The following is a 20,270-nucleotide window of genomic DNA, read 5'->3' on the forward strand; positions in this document are numbered from 1 at the left end:
TGATCTCCTTTCTGCTACAGAGGACACAGGCCTCCGGCCTTCTGAGGACCAGGCACAGGCCAGCGGACCACCCTAAGGAGTCCAGATGGGGAACAGATGGAATGTACCCTCTACACAGCACTGAAAGATTGCTTGGAGCCAGTGGTTATGACACATTAACATCCTGAGACTTCTGGTTTTGAAAGGGACGTTCTTTCTGGGGATCTGGTTCACATTCTTCAGATAAAGTTAAAGACACTACAGTTGTTTGAAAGCTAAAGCGACTCGTTGACTACAGAAAAGCACTATGCAGTGGTTTTGTTTCACTTCACAAGGACACTTGAAGGTCACCGTAACCACAGACTCCTCCTTACACAAGTGCACATGGGGATGTCTTGGTGCTGGAGGGTTCTGCACTCAGGAAAGGCACCAGGGAGGTGGAGAGAGGATGAAGGAAATGGGACAACCAGGAGACGGGGCCGGCAGAGCCCTGGACCACACAACTCAACCGTCCGATGGACACTTAGACATGGAATGGGGACCCTTTGGATTCATCAGGGCCCAGGAGTCCCGGGCTGTGTCATCTAAATGATGCTGTGACAAAGTGCCACAGGGCTGCTCCCCCTCGCTGGAGCCCCCCGCGTCTCCACACCACTTCTGAAAACTCCAAGGCTCCTCCATTTTAGATTGAGCTTCAATAATTGCAGAGCCCTGCTTGCAAAATATGTCACTTGGCTGTCCCTTCCAAATCCCCAGTTACCTTGGCAACGCAGACTTGAAGGACAGCAGCCGCCCTCATGTGTTGGTGGTGGATGCACGTTTGTATTTTGATCATCCTACAGCCTCCAGCTTGCCTAACTAGCGCTCACTGGTTGCGATGAAAGAGTTGGCCCCAAAGACATGCAAAGCAGGCTTTAGACTCAGGAACTGTGCCCATCGGTGTCAGAACCACCTAGGAAGGCTGTCAGATCAGGGCATTTGCCACAGGGAAGTGCCAGGGAGGAGAGGCGGTGTAGGTGGTGTCTCCTGCTGCCAATAATACTGGCCGCCTGCCATTCACCTGTGTCTCTGAGCTTTGTCCCTCATCAGTAGCATGGGAATGTGAGCACCCACCTTCTAGGGCTTGCCTGGGGGTCTGTGCTGAGACAGATGGGAAGAACAGGGGCAGCCACACAGAAGGATCCACAGGAGGGAACCACTCCAACCACACTCCATGGGGGAGAATGCATAGGAAGATGCATCATGGCCCCAGACCAGCCTTTCCCCCATGGCTGATCTGAACTCCACCTGGAGTAAGAGCCCGTCCAGCATTAGAACGTCCCAAGCCCACACCTCCACCCCAGCCTCCTCACCATGTCCCTCTCAGTCCCTGCTCCAGGTTTCCCTGCCCCACTTCTGTGCCATTTTCATTTCTCTAACTTGAGGAACCTGTCTCACCGTCTCCCTTCCCAGGCCAGACCACAGCCTGGCTTTCTCCAAGACGGTTCCGGCTCCTCCTGCCCTCCTTCCCCTGGAATCTTTCCCAGTGACACTCACATCCCACACAGCAGAAAGCCAGGCACTTTCGTGGCTGGTCTCAGGGGTTCTATGCTCCTTTCATCAGCACCAGTAGGGCAGAGAAAAAGCACATCACCACCACCACTACCACTATCGATGCCACAAATGCCACCACTGGCATTGGCACCACCCCCCCCACACCCACACAATCATCAGCAACACCATCACCATCTTGAGCACATTTACTACTGGCACCACCTTCATCACCACCACCAAGACCATCACACTACCATCAACAAACCACACCATCACCACTGGCACCAAGACCATCACACTACCATCAACAAACCACACCATCACCAACACCACCACCAGCACCAAGACCATCACACTACCATCAACAAACCACACCACCAGCACCAAGACCATCATACTACCATCAACAAACCACACCATCACCAACACCACCACCAGCACCAAGACCATCACACTACCATCAACAAACCACACCATCACCACCACGACCATCACACTATTATCAACAAACCACATCATCACCACCACCAGCACCAAGATCATCACACTACCATCAACAAACGACACCACCACCAACAACACCACCATTACACTACCATCAACCAACCACACCATCACCACTACCACCAAGACAATCACACTACCATAAAAAAACCACATCATTATCACCACCAAGACCATCACACTACCATCAACAAACCATACCATCACCACCACCAGCATCAAGACCATCACACTGCCATCAATAAACCACACCATCACCAGCACCAAGACCATTACACTACCATCAATAAACCACACCATCACCACCACCAAGACCATCACACTACCATCAACAAACCACACCATCACCACCACCAAGACCATCATACTACCATAAACAAACCACACCATTATCACCACCGCCAACACCATCACACTACCATCAACAAACCATACCATCACCACCAGTGCTATGACCACCACCAGCACCACCATCATCACTACCACCAAGACCATCACACTATCATCAACAAACCACACCATCATCACCACCACCAAGACAATCACACTACCATCAACAAACCACACCATCACTTCCAGTGCTATGACCACCACCACTACCACCACCACTACCACCTCCACCATCATCACCATCATCACCACAATCCAACTATCACAATCAGCACAACCACCACATTTATCACCACCTCCCCACGGTCACTACCACCATCACTACCATCAGCACTGCTACCATCACCCAACATTACCAAGCATTTAGTAGGTACCATGAACTCTTCTAAGCATCACTCCTGTGTTGACAAAAAGAGTCAAACTCTGTAAAATATTTGAAGAGATTTATTCTGAGCCAAATATAAGTGACCCTGGCTCGTGACACAGCCCTCAGAAGATCATGAGAACATGTGCCCAGTGTGGTTGGGGTGCAGCTTGGTTTTATACGTTTTAGGGAGACATGAAACTACAATCAAATACCTTTAAGAAAGACATTAGTTTGGTCCAGAAGCATGGCACAACTTGAAGGAGGAGGGTGCTTCCGGGTTATAGGTAGATTTAAACATTTTCTAATTGGCAATTGGTTGAAAGAGTTATCAGTAGAAAGGAATGTCTGAGTTGCAATAAAAGGTTGTGGAGACTGAAGTTGTATCATGCAGATGCAGCCTCCAGGCAGCACGCTTCCCAGGAAATAGGTCAGAACTGTTTCTTATCAGACTTAAGGTCTGTGTTGATGTTAATGCCAGAGAGGTATCATGAGGCATGTCGGACCCCCACTTCCTGTCATGGCCTGAACTGATCTTTCAGATTTAATTCTAGAGAGCCCTGGAGGCATGTCCGAATCCCACTCAAGGCCTTGAACTGATCTTTCAGGTTAATTCTAGAGAGCCCTAGCCTAGGAGAAAGTCCATTCGGATGGTTGGGGGGTGCTTAGAACTTTATTTTTGGTTTACACCAGTGACAACTGTGTGAGATCGGTACTACGGTCATCCCATCTCACAGCTGAGGAAACTGGTCCAGGTACCTTAAATAACTTGCCCGAGGCCACAGGGGAAGTGAGTGGAGCACCAGGACCTGAGCTCGGGCAGTCGGCAAGCAGAGTCACCCCTCCCAGACCCTCTTGGGACCCCCAGGTAACTCCCAGGGATGCCATGACATGTCACGCTGCCAAGATAGGGTGCCCTAGTCATCCTCAAACTGCACCTTTCCCCCGGATCATCACCTTCTCTGCAAAGCCTTCCCTGAGTCCTGTGCATGGGGGTGGCCCCTGTTCCAACCTCACGCATCTCCTGCACATCATGCTGCACAGAACTCACCTTTCCCACATGCTTCTCCCCTTTCAGACGGCGAGCTCCTCAGGGAGCTACTGCCAACCTACAGGTGCTACTGCCAACCTACAAGCCCCAAGCTCAGTGCCAGGTCCGTGACAGTGCTTGATGGATGTTTAAAAACTTGGGGTCCATGCTCTGCCACCATCACGCAGGAGCCCCGTGGGCTCTGAATCGCTGAACCCTCCACACCCACCGTGCGCACAGCCAGCCACACTCCACCTCCAGAGAACACCACTGCTCCACAAGTTCCACACCTGCCCCATCCCCGTCACTTTCTGAAGACAACAGGTGTATCCATCTGTTTAATGTGACTCAGTCCAGAGTTTACACAGACACCCACATATGTCTAGTTCTTCAAGCCGCTGTGCATTTAAGAAGTCACGCTTAGCATTTATGTTGCCCTGGATGTGTTCGAATCGCTTTCCAACCCATTCTACAGCCAACCTGCATGGCACCCAGAGGGGAAGGCGTGTGATTGTGATTCCTGAGTGGACAAAACAGCCCCAAATATCCCACACAATCAGCCCCAGGTCACCTGGCAACTCAGGTGTAAGTCTGGTAATCGGAACTCATATTCCCCGGGTTCTAATCCTGTTTTGCTGGGACGGTGGAATTTCTACAGCTTTGTCTGCTACGTTTTCTCCATTAAGTCCAAATGGTCCTGCCAGCCCTAGGACGACGTTCATTATGAGAAATGTAATGGGAGAACATCCAGCACATTATCTTCAAAGAACAAAGAATATCATTGCTGTTTTTAGAACAATAAAAGGGCCTTTGAATCAGCCTCCAACAATGCAGAATGAGTGGCTAAAGGGCATAGCCCATTTCACTCAAGGGGTGCAAGCCCTCCTGCTCGAGGATCCCTGGCTCTCCCCGGAGCTAAGGCCTGTGCTGGGTCCCAACGCCCTCAGCCCTCACCAAGAGGAGCTGCCTAGTGCTGGCAGCCCGGGGCACAGGACACAGGGCGTTGTTCAGAGCTGGGAACTGTGCCGGGCCCCAACGCCCTCAGCCCTCACTGAGAGGAGCTGCCTAGTCCTGACAGCCTGGGGCACGGGACACAGGGCGTTGTTCCAGGTTACGGGGGGCCAGCAGGGCACACACCTAGGTGGGAGTGTTGGCCGCATAGAGGATGTGCTCAGTTAAGGGACAGCTGCTGCCCTAAGCCAGCCATGGGGCACCACAGCAATGTTGGCCCCGGAAGCCAAGTCCTCCAACTATCTAGAAAATTAGCTAGGAATCAGGATTTTTATGAAAAGTACTTTTTATAAAAGTGTTAACGTCTAAATGAAAAAAAAAAAAATCCGAAGTCTTGTGTGAAATGCATGTGAGGACGCGGAGGGCATGGGGCCGGGGCTGCGCGTCCACACCTGCTGCCTGTGCTGAAGCCTCCGCCCTATGAATCTCGTTCCTGGAAACCTCCAGGATGCCTTTTAGCCTTCCCTGTAGGTGTGGAAAAAAATAGTCTAGCTTGGTAAGTGTGTCCTGCTACTAGGAGTCGGCCATCCCTCCAATGTGGACAGAAACCTGGGAGGCTTTGCTCCTCATCTGCGGCAAAACTGAGACCTGGCCGGCACGTGGGTGGGGGCTGGGGGAGGGTTGGCTCCAGGTCTGGATCTCAGGGTAACCAAGAACAGGAGCCATGTCAGGGGGACCAAAATCTTTGCAGCCACCCAAGTCCACCACAGTTTTTGGGTGACCCAGGAGCGATCCAGAGGTCCAGCAGGGCTCCGGCTGTTCCTGGATGTCGCCCTTTATTGACAGATGAGTCTGCACTACTTAGTCCCTGTCAGGCCCCTGAGGTGGGTCTGCAAATAGAGTCACGGGGGCCGCAGGCAGAAGAGTCCGCGGTACCGCTGCTGGGCAGGGCGGAGCTGCACGGAGAAGGCGGTGACGTGTGTGCGGGTCGACACAGGAGTGCGCTGTTTCCTTCCGATGTAAACACTGGGCAGGAGGGCTGGGTGCCTGGTCCCATTGCGGCTGCCTCTGTGTCTGCGTGGGACAGACACACGGGCCAGGTCACCGCTATGTGACTTCCCAACAGGAGCTAAGCCACAACCAAGGGACAGGCATGAGGAAGACACGGCGTTTGGCTTTCGGGGGCAGAGGGGGCATCCACACAGGTCACATGCTTCACGCTGGGGCCAAAACACCTGGCAGAGAACGGCTTCTCATCTATCCCAGGAGGGAGAGACCTGGGTGACAAACGTGGAACAAAAGTATGGAATCCAAACATGGACGCAAATTCCACATTGTGGAGATTCACTTAAAGAGAGTCCCGTAACCCTGGAATGCGCACGTGTTTCCAAACACAAGCTGCCTGCCCATGACCCCATTAAACCTCACTCTGAGTCATCTCCACGAGACTGGGCTTGGTACGTGGAGCCCAAATGACAGTCACAAACACTTGGCCAGGGGCGAAGGACGGAGGGTGCGAGTGCAGGTTTACATCACTGCAGGAAAATATTTCAGGTTCAAAATCTGCCTTCAAGATGTGCACCAGCACACTGCCATTCTGGACTCACGCCTTTGCCTTCCATGTGGCCCAGCCCAGGGCTGCTCTGTGTGTGTTAAGGTCCCGACAGGAGTCCCATGGCCTGGGTCCTCCAGATGCCAGGACTGAGCCATGAAGCTGGTAACACACACAGGCCTTGGTGGGGGCTCGGGGCCTGCAGCGGAGGCCTGCCTGGCGCTCTTGGGGAAGGGATTATTCAAATGCGGAATGAACTGAAAAGCTGAGAAACCACAGGAAGAAAAATGAGGTGTCTGGGGAATAACCAGATGGTCCACCTATATGACGTCTAGTTGAAGGCTTTTCCCGACGGCACTGAGAGCTGCCAGAGTGAAAACACGTCCGCAGTGTCTCCCGCTTCTTACCTGCGGGGACAAGTCCTGTGTATTGAGATATTCAATATCCACTGGACACCAAAGACTGCCCCAGGAAGGGTCCCCTTGATCCATCCCTGGCCTCAGAGCCCGAAGGGGGTCTGCCTGGGGGCCGCTGCAAGAGGGCAAAACGGGCCTGATGGCCTCCATCCTGCAGGTGCCCACCTCTCCCCACTTCCTACCCTCCTGGCCCCATCACCACCAGCACTGCACAGTCCGGGGCCAAACCAGTCCCAGCCACTCTAGAGCCTTCTGCAGGGCTCCGAGCGCCCGGCTGCAATCAGATTACACGCTCCAGCGCCCAGCCTGCTCGCTCCAAACAGAACGAATCCATTCATTAACACCAAGGCCAATTAAAAAGTAGGCATGCTCCCAAATAAAAAATCCCCCAGGCTGCTCCCACCCCGTTCCCAGGAAGCCTCTCCAAGCGACCCCTGCCCAGAGCACTGTGGTTCCTCGGGAGGACAAATGGCACGGGGGAAAAGGGAGGGAGAAAGGACAAAGAGCCGGCACCATTCCGCTCCTCGCAATGACAGGAGGCTCGTTCATCAGTGAGCTGGAGCCTGCACAACTTTAATTTCGCGTTAAGTCCCAACTCCGCTCTCACCATCCCAAGTTTTATATAGTCATTTGTGTACTCTCATTAAAAAGCTTAATATCCAAGTGACAGGGGAGAAAAATTGCCTTCTCATTATAGTCTCTGTAAAAACAATATTGTAAAAATTTACCATTGAGTTATTTACAAAGCAAAAGATGTAATCAGTATTTAAATGCTCACTGGAATATGTCTTCCCTTAATGCAGGCATGTCAAAAGCCCTTCCTCGCAGTGCCAGCTTGAATCCTTTTCCAGTTTAATCCTTAGAAGCAACTGATACTCTCTATCTGTAGAGGGGGAAATCCCTGGGCTTGGTGGGAATAGTGACCGCCACTCACTCAGCGGCACTGGGGAGAGGGAGGAGGCCACAGACTGAGGGAGGAGGCCGTGGTGAAGGGTGCAAAGCCCCTGCAGGCCCAGGCCAGGCCCAGGGACCACCCAGCTCCTCTCCTGTACATCGCCTGTACCACCCTCCTCTGCATTGATCCCAGAGCCGTGAGCTCCTTGAAGGCACAGAGAGGTCCCACCCAGCACTCTACCTTCACAGGCAACAGCCACCCCCAGGGCCAGCCAGGAGCTCAGCGTGAAAGAACAGGGCCCTCCTTGACCTGGCCCCTCCCTACGCACACCTTCCCAGGGCCACCCACCCTCGGGGCAGGCCTCCACCAGCCGCCACCTGGCTAAAAGCAGGGCCTCCCTTCCCCCAACTCCAGTCAGTTCTCTGACCAGCAGTAGACACAGGATGCAGCCCCTGCAGGCCAGGCTGGGGCCCTGCGCGGCTTAGAAACCTTCCCAGGAGGTCCCGGAAGACCCGAATAAAAGCCCGCTCCTATCCCGGGGTCTACAAGGCCCTATGGGCCATGCTGCCCACCTCTCCTTTCCCCAGGATGCCCGCCTTTACGTCCCCAGGACTCTGGAAAGTCCTCCCCACGGAGGGCGCCTCACTCTGTTCGCTCTGATCTTCGTGTGGTCGGGCACCTTCTCCTCTTCCGTGACTCAAAAGGCACCTCTGCAGGGGTCCTCTGTGACCCCCTGTCTGAAGAGCCCCCAGGGCGCCTTCCCCTTCCATTTGACGTTGCTGACTTTTTTTTTTTTTTTGGTTGTTTTTAACTTTGATTTTAATAGAATTTTAGATTTACAGAAAGTTGCATGAAGAGGACAAATAATTCCTGTAATTCCTTCATGTAGATTTTGTGAACCCCACTGGGTTCATCTCTAATACATCCTTCCATGTGCCTCTTCTAAAAACATGGGCATCTTCTTACGTATGCACAGTACACATAGCAAGATGCAATGCCATCTTCTAATCTACAGACCCAACCCAGATTCTGCTTATTGCCCCAACAATGTCTTTTTTTTTTTTTTTTTTTTTTTAAAGACAGTCTCACTCTGTCACCCAGGCTGGAGTGCAATGGTATGGTCTTGGCTCGCTGCAACCTCCACCTCCCGAGTTCAAGCAATTCTCCCACATCAGCCTCTTGAGTAGCTGGAACTACAGGTACATGCCACCACACCTGGCTAATTTTTATATTTTTAGTAGAGAGGGAGTTTCACTACGTTGGCCAGGCTGGTCTCAAACTCCTGAGCTCATGATCTGCCTGCCTCAGCCTCCCAAAGTGCTGGGATTACAGGCGTGAGCCACCGTGCCCAGCCTAACAATGTCTTTTAACAAAAGACAATCCTGGGCCAGGGGTTCAGCTGCTGTTTCGACAGGAGTTTTCTTTAATCTGGACTTTAATCGGTCCGTATGTTTCATGAAAATGGCATTTTTGAAGATAGTAGGCTACGAACTACAGAATGTTCCTCATTTTGGGTTTATCTGTCGTTTTCTCATGATTAGATTCGGGATTTTCAGGGATATCACAAAAATGATGCTGCGTCCTTCTCAGTGGATTGTGTCAAGAATCAATGATACTGATTTGTTCAATTACCAGTGATACTAACTTTGGTTACTTCATTAAGGGGTTTTTAGTCCTTTTGGGTTGCTATAACAAAATACCATCCCAGCCGGGTACCGTGGCTCACACCTGTAATCTCAGCACTTTGGGAGTCCAAGGCAGGCAGATCACTTGAGGCCAGGAGTTCAAGACCAGCCTGGGCAACATGGTGAAACTCCCTATCTACTAAAAATACAAAAATTAGCCTGGCATGGTGGCACATGCCTCTAATCCCAGCTACTTGGGAGGCTAAGGCAGGAGAATCACTTGAACCCAGGAGGTGGAGGTTGCAGTGAGCCTGGGTGACACAGTAAGACTCTGTCTCAAAAAAAAAATTACCATACCTTGGGTGACTTATAAACAACAGCAATTTATTGTTCGTTGTTCTGGAGGCTGGGAAGTCCAAGATCAAGGTGCCTGCAGATTCAGTGTCTGGTGCAGGCTGCTTCCTGGTTCGCAGACTGTGCCTTTCTGCTGTGTCTTCACCTGGTGGATGAGGTGCAGGTTCCCTCCGGAACCTCTTTTCTAAGTGCACTGATCCCATTCCTGAGGCTCCACTCTCATGGTCAAATCACTTCCCGAATGTTCCACCTTGGAGGTAAGGATTTCAACACAGGAATTTTGGGGAGATATAAACACACTCAGAGCACAGCAAGGAGGTATGCGCCATTTCTCCAGTGTATTTTTCCCATTGTAATCATTAAGAGTCTGGAGAGGCCAGGCGCGGTGGCTCACGCCTGTAATCCCAGCACTTTGGGAGGCCGAGGTGGGCGGATCATGAGGTCAGGACTTTGAGACTAGCCTGACCAACATGGTGAAACCCTGTCTTTACTAAAAATACAAAAGTTAGCCTGGCGTGGTGGTGGGCACCTGTAATTCCAGCTACTCAGGAGGCTAAGGAAGGAGAATTGCTTGAATCCGGTAGGCGGAGGTTGCAGTGAGCCAAGAGTGTGCCATTGCACTCCAGCCTGGGCGACAGAGCAAGATTCCATCTCAAACAAACAAACAAACAAAAATCTGGAGAAAGGCATTTCCAGGCAATGTATAATATACATCCTGTACTCATCCTCAGACTTTCACTCACTAGTTTCAGCATCTACAGAGGCGTCTGGCCTGAATCAGTTATTGTTATGATGCTTGTCAAATGGTGACTTTCTCATTCCATGATTGCCTTCTCATTGATTAGTTGACATTTTGCCACAAGAAAGTGCTGTTCCTCCTTTCTCCTCTATTTATGTCAGTGTGGACTCAGGGCTCTTATTTATTCTGGAGGTTATGATCTACAACTGTCATTGTTTGTTTCTGATGCTCAAAGTTGGGTCCGTGGGAGCCCCTTCAAGCTGCTGAAGGTTGGGTCCATGGGAGCCCCTTCAAGTTGGCTTCTGTGGCTTTCTTTTATCCCATTCCCACCACTATTTGAGCACTTTCTTACTTTCTCCTTTGTTCTCTTTAATTGGCTTCACTTATAATTAGCTGGAGCTCTGCTGTTTACTCATTCGTCCACTTATTTACTGACTGTCTCTTGTGTCAGCCTTGTTTACAGCTGTGCTTCAGCTCGGGAATGTGTTTAGCACAGAGCGAGCATTTAACGGAAGACAACCCTCAGGTGTGTTAGGAAATGTGCTCTCAGGGAGCCCCAGAGCCCTGCCCCACCCTGGCCTGGGGGAACCGACAGCTCTAGTGGCCACTTCAGCACACACTCCCCTCCCTGAGGACCTGCACATTTACTCAGTCAGGGCTTGGGCAGACTGGATCTGCCCCAGTGAGTAGCCCAGGCGCAGCTCTCTGCCAGCGATGGGGTGGGTGGGGTCAATGGGCCCTGCTCTCTCGTTGTCCGCAGTGTGTTCTGTGTGGTCTCTGGAGGGTCTGCAAAGGGCCCAGGCTCCAGTTGTCCAGGGCTATGACCCCGTTAATATGCTGTTTTTATGGTTTTCTTCCTATACTGTCTTTCTTCCCCAGCCTCCCTCCTTACGTTTCTTGGGATCATCTCCCAAATAGTCATAGGGTCTACCTTGACCAAACTCTAAGCCAAGACAGGAACCTCATCTTAGAATGACCTCCCAGGACCGCAGAGAACTGCTAGGAATGAATTCAAAGTGAAACTCAGGAACATCTCTTCATGGTTGAGTCTCCAGCCCTGGAGGACTGCAAAGACTACAGCCTTTGTCCAGCAGAACCGTGCTTCAGCGGAGACCACCTCTTCCCACAAGACGCTTGCCCTCCTTCCAACTGCGGCTGGTCGGCCACCAACGGGGAAGCCATGAGCTGCCTGAAACCTGTTACCACAGCCCTGAAACTTGGGCTCTGGTGCTGCATGCCTGTCTAATTCTGGATAAATGAATGAATGAGTTAAAGAACAAACGGATGGGAAGATGAGAAAATGGCCAGCTCACACATGTGCATCAGGCCCTCGGTCCAGTGCTCAGCCTCCAAACCTGCCAGCGGCTGTCCTGGAACCTGGAACCCAGACACAATTCTAAGGCTCGGATGCAGCAGGTTCAGCTCACTAGAATGAGACGATGCCAGAGCTGGAAGGAACTCACTGTCCTCACAGATGGGAACCCCAGAGTCCAGAGCCACTCTTCAACTCACTCCAGGACACACAGTTCACATGTGACACGGCACAAGGGCACAGGACGCAGGTGGTGGGGAGCTTCGTAAAAAGCCTACCCGTTCACATTCTTGAAAAGTTAGGAATGGCATCTTTGGACTCAGACCCTGTTGGACCAATGACACACATTGCTGGACCCTTCTATTTGCCGTTATTTGATCTCATCTCCTCTGACGCAACACAGAACGCATGATCCTCCCACCACATCCTTCCTTCCCTAATGCTGTCTCAGGTGCCCCTGTCTCGGGGACTGCCCCCCACCCATCCAGTCAGGGGTGCTGGTGGCCCCGGAGGTCATCAGGATTGTGATGTGTCTTCACCTTAAGTCCCCTTTGTTCCCCCATCCTGACCCGCTGAATCTCAGCACTTCCCTTCACTTCCACTACGCTGTCCTAGGCCACGTCGTCTCTGCTCTCCCCTATGCTGTCCTAGGCCATGTCTCCGCTGTCCCCTTCCCTGCTGAATGCTCTGTGGCTTCCATTGACCCCAAACCCCAAACCCCTCCCCAAGGCCCACACAGCCAAATGCAGCAAGCATGTCCCCCCCCTGCCAGTCTTTGCACTTGCTGTGCCCCCACCCACACCTTTCTTCTCCCTCATCATTGCCTTCCTGGCTCTTTCTTGCTTCTCAAGTCTCAGCCCAAATGTTTCCTGTTCACAAAGGTCTTCACCGACCGTGCTGGCTAAGGGACACGCAGCCCTCTGCATCTTCTTCACCCCCACCCACTGCTCTCCAAGCTGCTCCAACTGGGCGAGACACTTGCTGGTCCCCTCTCGGGGAGCGTGGGCTCCGGGATGGCAGATGCCTGGCTCACTTGCTGTGCACAGGATCCCCTGGGCCTGGAACAGTACTTGGGCGTGAGAGAAAGCCAAGTGCTGGGCTGGCCTTCTTGCAGGCAGGCACCCCGGGTTCTGCACCACAGCACCTCCTCCCTACGCCCAAGCACAGACTGATGAAAGCCCCATTGCCCTGGCTTCACGCCTGCACCACTTTCCTGACTCGGGCTCCAGCTCTTCCTTCTCAGACCCCAAGCTTGGGTTGGTTCTGTCACCTGCTGCTCAGCGGATGTCTGTTCAAGGAAGGAGTCAGGCTGGGCTCCTTCACGCACGACTGTCGGAAACCAAAGTTAAAATGGGAGCATCTTCCTTTTTGGAACCAAAGCCAGTAGACAGATGCTCTGCAGATTAGAAGAAAGAGGTCCAAGGAAAGTGTCTGGTTGTCTGCTTTGATCACTGCAGCTGTATCCCCCTCCTCATCCCCTGGAAAATCACACCTGGGAGTGATTTACAAATACTCATCAACTTGCCAAGTGCTTCTCTAATCTGCCCATTTCCACAAGTTCTCCCTTCTCTTTCTTGACACATGTAATCATGAAAGCTAAGAAATAATACCTCCTCCTCCTCCCCCACTGCCACCCACATAAGATCCATGTGTGCACGTCTCTTGGCAAAGGAGGGCCCACCCCAGAAACCCTAGCAGGGTACCCCCTCCAGAGCAACGGGAGAGTTCCGAGCTCCATGTTGCCGGAAAGGGCAACCCTCAGGGCTCCTTCCCTCTCAGTCTCAGCCTGAGAGTCACCCCAGGGTCCCCGGCTAAGTCAGTCTCCACATCACTCCCTTTGCAACTCTATGACCCTGGCCACGTCTCTTGCCTGCTTTTCCCTGAGTCTCCTGTCTCCTCTCCTAAGAACAGAACTTGAATCCTCCTGCTACGTTTTCATGCTGTTCCTTTTGTTTGCCCCTCTGTGGAAATGGGAATAACCAGTCTGTATTCTTTTTGTTTGATGGATGGGGTTAAAACCATCAGTTCACAAGTATACAGCCCTGATTTACCAAAGCCTCCCTTCTAGAATTGAGTTGGTATGCCTCTCATCACTCTGGCTGCTTTTGACAGATTCTTTACAGTTTTCTTTTCCATTCTGTGTTAAGTTCAGAAACCCCCATGACCCATGGCCTCCAGTATCAGGTTCAGAGCGGAACCGTAAGGAATATCTGGGGCCTTCTGACTTCCCTCCATTGCCACATGTTCCCGGGCTGGACTTGTTGGTGACATCCTGAGTGCGTCTCCGTCACTTTGCTCTTCACAGTGTACCGACAGCAGGACTCCTGTGGTCCCCTGCTCCTAGGTAAGAGGGTCTCACCTCTGCAGCACCAGATGGAGCCCTCCACCTGGCTCACAGCTACTACCAACAGATGCCAACTGTCCAGGAATGCATGGCTGATGGAAGCGGGGGCTCATGCCTGAGACACAAACCCAGGATCCTGACCGCGGCTCTCTCCAATGTTCTTCTGCCCTGCTCTGAGGGCACACGCCAGCCCCAGTGGGCATCTCTTCTACTTCTTGGGCCTCCCCCACGTCTCATCTTGTATCCTTCATCCCCCTGAAAGACCCTCAGGGGTAAGGAACACACTTGTTCATTGTCTGACAGCTTCTGGCTGTGCCCAGCACAGATCTGCACACCCAGGACATAGTTCAGTTTCTCTGGCTCTGCCTGACAAACCTATGAGCTCATGTGACAAATCTCCCTTCCCCAGATGCCAAGCATGTGGAGACATTGTCTCAGAGGCAGCCTCCCCTGGATTATTCTATTCTATTCTATTCTATTCTATTCTATTCTATTCTATTCTATTCATGGAGACACTGTCTCAAAGGCAGCCTCCCCTGGATTGTTCTGTTCTATTCTATTCTATTCTATTCTATTCTATTCTATTCCATTCTATTCCATTCTATTCTATTTTTTTGAGATGGAGTCTCGCTCTGTTGCCCAGGCTGGAGTGCAGTGGTGGAATCTCGGCTCACACCATTCTCCTGCCTCAGCCTCCTGAGTAGCTAACATGTGCCCACCACCACGCCTGGCTAATTTTTGTAGTTTTAGTAGAGATGGGGTTTCACCGTGTTAGCCAGGATGGTCTTGATCTCCTGACCTCGTGATCTGCCCACCTCAGCCTCCCAAAGTCTGGGATTATAGGTGTGAGCCACTGCGCCCGACCCCTTTCCTGGATTTTAGTGATTCTGGTTAAATTTGGGTTCAATGAGAAGAGAAAACTGGGCGTGGCAGTTTGCTTCTGTTTGGAACCAGGGTCTCACCACGAGCTCTAGATTTCAGCTTTTGGTTATGATCCACTATTCCTTCCAGACAGTCCTGTTCTCCATCCTGTTCTCCATCCTGTTCTCCGTCCTGTTCTCCATCCTGTTCTCCATCCTGTTCTCCAATCACTTCCCTTCCAGGAAGATTTGTTTCATCTGTCGCCTTATCTGAGTTTATTATGGCTGATTACTCAATGAACTCTTTCTTTCTGAGGCCTCTCTCTCTCTTTTTTTTTTTTTTTTTGAGACGGAGCCTCGCTCCGTCGCCCAGGCTGGAGTGCAGTGGCTGGATCTCAGCTCACTGTGCAAGCTCCGCCTCCCGGGTTCACGCCATTCTCCTGCCTCAGCCTCCCAAGTAGCAGGGACCACAGGCGCCCGCCACCACGCCCGGCTAGTATTTTTTTGTATTTTTTAGTAGAGACGGGGTTTCACTGTGTTCGCCAGGATGGTCTCGATCTCCTGACCTCATGATCCACCCGTCTCGGCCTCCCAAAGTGCTGGGATTACAGGCTTGAGCCACCGCGCCTGGCGAGGCCTCTCTCTTTAAAGTGCCATCTCGCTGGGGTGAAGCCTCTGTCTCTCTTTTCTCTCCCCCACAGCCTGGCTTTCATCAGGACACGCTGCAGACTTAGATGGGAGTAGTTCATGCAGAATGCAGCCTTTAGGTTTGGTCCCTTCCTCTCTGCCTTTCTTGCTAAAGCTGAAAAAGGGAGGATGTGGGAGAGGAGATGGTGATGCTAAGTCCTTGTCCCCAAAGACAGGCTCCGAGGGGTTGCCAGGCCGGGACACAGAGCACCTGCTTCATGTATCACCTCGTGGGACACAGCAAAGACTCAGCCCAGACTCCTGTGCCCTCAAACCTGCCACGCGGGGGCCGTGGGAAGGAGCCATCTCCTGTCCAGGCGGCCTGCGTGCTAGGGAAGTGGGAAGTCTCACGGTGGTGCTCCCGGGGGAGCCTGGTGCCCAGTCCTCTGTGGCCTCTCACGGCAGGTTCTCCCAGGACTGGGAAGGTGGGGAGCACACACACAGGCGCATGGCCACAGAATTCAGGGTCGGCGTAGCTGACAAATGAGTGACCTCGTAATCCACCCCCCACCCCCAAACTCCTAGGGAAGTGAGCCAACGACACACAGTAAATACCTCGCTGGGTTTAAGAGGGGCTTTCCGTGGTGACGTGTGAGTTCATTGTTTCTTTATTAAAAGAAAGCCAAGATGAGAAGTCACCAACTCAGAAACTTCCCTTGCGTTAATGAGCTCAGGCTGCCAGGGAGTGAAATGCAGGCATGTGTCTTTGTGGCTGATTCTGGGAAACTCCGCCTGGCTCTCTCGACATTCCAGCTTTCCAACCTGACCCTCTGACAAGCGTAAGGACATGAATGTTGTGGCATACTCTGATTAGAGACCCCTGTTCTCATTTGAGGTGCTCTGGAACCCAAACGGTGCACCACAGAGTGAACCCCAACACCATCCTGGGCTGAAACTGACGGTGAGCATGCCGCACCATGTTTCCCTGTGGAGGGAACGGTTTCTGTGGCTCATGAAGGCCTCCTCTCCTTCCCCCTGCATTAATGCGATTGTTCCCTGGATGGGAATTAGTGTCTGAGACCCCGGCCGAGATCACTGTTGCCTGAAGCTTCCAGCACCCAGCCTTCAAAAACAGGCAAATGTGTTTGCAAGACAAATGTGAGGTTTGCAACAGAAAACCAGGGAAGGGCCGTGCATTTGGCCCTCTCTGTGTAAAATACAGGCGTATCTATTTACAAGGGGCTGGATTTTAGGTTTTACTAATTAGCAGAAAAATGCTGATGTTTAAATTTTCCTCATTTTGACATCAAGAAAAACTGGGAGGGAGGTGGTGGGAAGCCTATGGTTTATTTAGCTTTCATTCAATCAATATTTATGAAATGTCTGCTCTGCCCCAGGCCCTCTACTAGGCATTGGGGATATGGCAGAGAAAAGGCCATGCAGGACCCTTGGTCCCTCGTGGAGGTCTGTGTCGGGCCTGCCGGCATAGCCTGACTGATGTGGGTGCTATGTGCAGGGCACAGGACTTGGTGCTTCGAGAAACAAGGGGGCATGACCATGACCCCGCTGAGTGCACAGTGGGTGGGCTGAGGGAGAGGAAGGCAGATAAGCACACTCCTCATCCTAAACCAACAGCTCAAAGGAGGGGTTTCGAGGCTTCTGTGCAGGAAACACATCCCGGCGGTTTGCTCATGGGAATCTCTCAAAGTACCCACATCCAGGCAGAAGAAAATGAGCACAGGCCGGGCGCGGTGGCTCATGCCTGTAATCCCAGCACTTTCAGAGGCCAAGGCAGGCGGATCACGAGGTCAGGAGATCGAGACTATCCTAGCTCGATGAAACCCCATCTCTACTAAAAATACAAAAAATTAGCCGGGCGTGGTGGCGGGCACCTGTAGTCCCCGCTACTCGGGAGGCTGAGGCAGGAGAACGGGGTGAACCCGGGAGGCGGAGCTTGCAGTGAGCCGAGATCGCGCCACTGCACTCCAGCCTGGGCAACAAAGCAAGACTCGTCTCAAAACAAAAAAAGAAAGAAAGAAAATGAGCACAACCCACAGTTATGAGTCCTAACACGTCTTCCTGGAGCGAGCAGGGAAGGAGCGCACGACTGCACATCCAAAGACCAAGTGAAATTGTCATAAATCTTGAACATGACACACAAAAGCGCCATCATTCTCCCCACCACGCCCTGCCAAATACACTTAGGAACAACGACCAAGAGATCATTATGTCGATGTTGTAGGGGTTACTGGGGAAAAAAAATAAAAAGCAAAGGATCATTGTTCCTGCCCTCGGGGATCACAGAGTCAAGGCCAGAGATCACTGGCAGGCATGTGGTCCTTGCTGGTACACGGGTCCGCTTTGAGAGGCCAGCACTGTGTTTTTACAACACTTGGATTAGCTGCCACTATTTGAAAATAGGGGATTTTGCATTTAATTCCAGATTTCTGGTTTCTTCTGGAAGATGTGAAGCTCTAGCAACACTGGACCCACACGGAGATGCAAGGACCGCTTGTCCATCCCCGACAGCAGGTCACGGGCTTCCTGGTGGCCAGCTTCCCCCTGGGGGCCATTGGGTCCCTATAGGAATGGGGATATGGAACCAGGAAGAATTGGCAAGAAGAGAAATATAGAGCGTTCACCACCATCAGAGTGAAGAGCCACATGTGAGACCTCACAGAGATGAGGGGCAGGTTCCAGGAATCGGAGAAACCCAGAGGTTTCCCAACAGTGTGTGTGGCGGCAACATGGCAGGGTGGGCAGTGGGTGTGGACCAGTCCGTCCTCCTCTCTCCAGCCTACCCGATGTCTCAGACAATGCTGGGAGGGGTGCACGATGTCCAAGGAGAGGTCGAAACAAAGCGAAACTGGATAACTAACAAATTATAGAGCAGAAGCGAGGGCCATGGAAGGAGCTTCCTAGCAGTGTGTTCCCAAGATGGCAGCACGGCCATGCTTCTAGCCTGGGTGGAGGTGAGGGCACATGCTAAACCTGGCACCCTGCATCTCACTGAGGGGGAGAAGGTCACCAGTATGGTTGACTGTAACCCTGGAACACCCTGGGGAGTTCAGGCCCACTACAGATTCCCTCGTCTCTTAGTACATGGGCTGCCTTGGAGATCCATCTCTTCCTTCCAAACAGCCGCCGAGAGACAGAGGCTAAACATGAATAACATCTTTGAACTTTATTTCACATCTTTCAAATCTGTCCAGTCAATCCCCACCTAGATCCAATCTGCTGACTTTTTAACTAAGTATCTAAAACTGGCGGACGTTCTGTTGCTTTGGCTTAATTTTTTAAAAACAGAATATTTTCTAATAGATGAAAAAATTTCTCTTCATGCTTCACTAATGCAAAAACAGCTGAACCAATTTAGCTCAAACTTTCTCAATAGCTTGTTACAATCCTAATTAAAATATTCACATACGGTGCAAGCTTTGGGGAGCATAATATTGCACTGTCAGTCAAATTCTGGCTGAATATTTACAACCAGCTAAACAGAAAAGCAACGGCACGGCTTTTACTCTTTGTTGCCTCTTGAAGAAAATGTAGTCAGACAATTAATGGTGAGGAGATAAAAGCAAGCAGGAGGCATGGTGCTTCCCCGCTTGGTTTCACTCATAAACCATTGGGCATAAAGACTCTCAGGGCTGCTGGCTGAGCTGGGCCGGGTAATGCCTAAACCCCCGTGTACCCGGACACCCTGGGAAACGGTGGTTCTCCACTGGGGAATGGCCTGCTGCTTGGCGGGAGGGTGTGGTGCTGTGATGAAACAGAGCAGGTTACGGCCCATCTGCGGTGCCTTCCAGATGCCGTTTCTTGGGCAAGGGGCTCAACCCTCTTCCAAGATAATCCCTCATCCATTCAATAGGAACAGTGGCCATTTTAGATGAGGCACTTCATAGAAAAGCGCTGGCACATGGCCTGATGCCCAGTGAATGCTCCAAAAACACTGCTGCTCTGCCTCATCATCCCACCTCCACAGAATGCCCAGAGGAATGAAGACAATTTGCTGAAAATACTAAAAGGAAAAAGTTTGATCTTTCCGGAAAGAAACTTTAACCACGTGCATGATAAACTTTGTGCATCTGAAACCCCATAACATGCTCTCTTGACAACTTGATCATTTCCAGAACAATCCACCACCTTCCTATTCCATAAACACTCGTGCCCTTAGAGGTTGTGGAGAAGGCAGGAAATTTTTCATGCATAGAACGTAGCCTGGTACCCTGAAGGGCTTCTCAGGCCGTCTGACTGTGGTGTGCATGTGTGGTACGCATGTGTATGCAGGTGCGTGTATGAGCAGAGAGACTGATCCACGCGTGGACAGGCGGCAGACAGGTGCACAGTGCACACACACACGTGCGTGTCTACATGGTTTCTCCCTTTGTCTTAACCACCAGCTACTGTTCCTCAGTGTTCTCAGAGAGTGTGTTTTAAGCTGCCTCTGTTTTTTTTTCTCAAACCAGAAAACCAGGCTGAGCTTGTATTCAATGAGAGAACCGCCTCTTGGCAAGGACTTTGCGGGAGTTTGGGATGGACTCTGGTTTTCATTTATGAGGCATGTGGTCTTTTGCTTCATTTTTCACGTTTGTCTTAGATCCAGAAATTTCCACGAGAGGAAGACTTGTCCCTGCACCCCCAATCACCTTCCCCTTCAGTCTTGCTGAGGTCACTGCTAAGAACCAAGGACATTTAAAGCCCCGTGGATGACTGGCCACGTGCTTTAGTTTCCTCTAAGCCCGCAGTTTTGTGCTGGCAGAGGCGGAATGAGAGTCCGGTTCCTGCTCCAGCC

The 20,270-nt window shown here is 51.7% G+C and overlaps 1 protein-coding gene across 1 annotated transcript in view; it reads right to left on the minus strand.

Moving 5' to 3' along the window:
* Positions 1–20,270, minus strand: part of LOC105470550 (cadherin 4) — a 683,954-nt gene that overhangs the window by 563,743 nt on the left and 99,941 nt on the right. The gene's annotated exons all lie outside the window — the stretch shown is intronic.

The sequence above is a fragment of the Macaca nemestrina genome, chromosome 15 (assembly GCF_043159975.1).
Source record: "Macaca nemestrina isolate mMacNem1 chromosome 15, mMacNem.hap1, whole genome shotgun sequence".
NCBI classification, from domain to species: Eukaryota; Metazoa; Chordata; class Mammalia; order Primates; family Cercopithecidae; genus Macaca; species Macaca nemestrina.